This window comes from Athene cunicularia (genome assembly GCF_003259725.1).
Source record: "Athene cunicularia isolate RWA chromosome 11 unlocalized genomic scaffold, athCun1 chr11_part1, whole genome shotgun sequence".
Lineage (NCBI taxonomy): Eukaryota > Metazoa > Chordata > Aves > Strigiformes > Strigidae > Athene > Athene cunicularia.
The window spans coordinates 2,693,941-2,696,222 of record NW_020799113.1 but is presented as its reverse complement, the minus strand read 5'-3'; positions in this window follow the sequence as shown (position 1 = coordinate 2,696,222).

The window sequence follows — 2,282 nt, the reverse complement described above, 5'->3', positions numbered from 1 at the left end:
CTGAGCAAGTCCTAGTTCCAAACTGCGACCTAGTAGGTGTAACGCTGCTGTTCAGTAGAAAACTAAATTTTCAACTGATGTGCACTGGAGTTCTCATGTATCATCTACTTAGCGAGTGAACTTAAGTGTCGTGTAGCACAAAAGTGGCATAAATATGATACAGATTTACTTACTTAAGGAGATGCTCTAATGGGTGTTCCATGTGTGATAGTCTGCTGCCCGTAGAGGAACAGAGATTAGATTATTTTTTTTCCCCCCACTTTTTTAAAAAAAAAAAAGAAAAACCAAACCCAAACCAAAAACGTCTTTCTAAGTCCAATGGCAGGTACTTCTAATACAGGAATGTACGTAATAGATTTGTGCTTCATGTGGGAAGAGCTGAACAGCCAACTGCTGACCCAGGTCTGCTGGGTTACACACATAGAGGAGGCTGCGCGGCGCTTCATGCCGCGTACGAGGTGCGTGGCACGAACCATGGGTGCCCAGCAGCCAGCTCATCTGCACTGCTTGTGTTTGACTTGTTTGTAAGCTCGGCTAATACAATTGATTGGTTGTTTTCCAAGTAGCCTAAAAAATAGCCCAAGTAAAATGAAACGGCAGGTACTTAGCTGCTGCTGAGAAACTCCAAGGGTCCATTCTTGGGGACTGTGTTCATCAAATGTGTGTTCTGTCTACTTAGGGCTAACTCACGTGTTTAGGCAAGAGATGTTGGTTGAGGGTAGATTTCCAATTCAGATTACAATCTAGCTCTGGATGAGCTCAGTGTAGTTAGAGGAACTTCAGATTTTCAGGGTAAACAAGCTCTTCATTGCCCGTGAGCCCTGCACATGTCCCCTGTGCTGCTGCTGAGGAAATTGCTTTGTTCTCTTTCTTGTGTATGTGGGCAAAGCCTTATGTTTTCGCCTCACTTAATTTTTTCACTTGTTGGAAAGTTTATTCCTAGTTGTTTCTCCTAAACCAAGCAAAGCAACTTCTGCAGGTTTTTGTGTTGGGCTGTTAGGTGGACTACTTTGCCCTGAGACCTGAAGTTGCAGTTACAGATAATCTTAAGAAGAGAGACATACAAGAGGCATAGCCAAAATCCTCTGAGAGCTGGCACCCTTTGCAGGGTGTGGTGAAGACTGTCTTTTATGTGTGGTGCTGAAGGCCAGGGTGCGACCTCAAAGAAAACCTTCTGATTTGGTTGTAAAATATCTTTTTGGAGGATGGCAGTGGGTGGAGTGAACTGCTGCATCATGTTTTCGTCTGACCTGTTTAATAATGTGATTATTAAGGTTTTTTGCATGCAGAAAGACCAGCTTTCATGGGAGAAAATGTTGCAGGGATAAAAGCAGACGAATGAAAACACTTCACCATTAAAATGGTCAATCCTAGGTAGGACTTAATTAGATTTCACATGGAAAGCTTGTACTTGAAAGACTTAAACCTACATAAGGAAGCCCAGATCAGGAGGAGACTAAATTGACCTTATGTTTGCATCAGAAGCAGAATTTTTAAAGTTTTCTCCTTACTGATGCAAAATCTCTAAGTACTTATGTCATTTTTGGGACGGAGTCATCCTTGTGAGCCTATTTTGGGTTTGGTGCATTCTTTACTGGAAACATTTATTGGAGGTGTAACTTCATTTTAAAATGCTAATGCTCTCTGGAGAAGGCCAAAAGACTGGTGCAGGTAAAGGATATATCATCAAACCCCACTTTTATTACTCTCTGCTTTGGAAGGATGGCTTTGCTACTCTAATACTAATGTTTGCTAGTGTGGCAATATTGGAAAGCTTGTGTAGACTAGCCCTTATGGTTAATCCGGAGTAAAATCATTAATCTAAGGACAGCTCCTTTCATAAGACAAGTGTTTCCCTCTTGTCTCCTGCAGCTTGGTTCCTTACACCCTGCTACAGCTGTGTAAGTAGGTCAGCAGACTCTGTTGTTTGCAGTGGGATGACGTGAGAGCAGGTAAAAGTTTTCTGTGTTGCAAAGCATCAAAAACAAAAGCTCTGTCTTTTGTTTCCCAGATTCTTTTGACTGCTGTTCACTGTAAATATAAACCTGCTTGAGGTGAATGTGGTCTAGAGTATTCTCATTTAAAAAGGTGCAGTCTTTGCAGACAGATGTTTTCTTCACCCGTTTAAGTACCAATATACCAGCACTCTGAGGATTAAAGCATTCCAAGAGTTGTACTCTTTATAATTTATGTCACTATTATAGAAGCACATCAGTTATTTTTTTCATAAGTTTACAAATAAGGCAGAGGATTTAAAGATAAAAAATATTCCTTCAGAATTA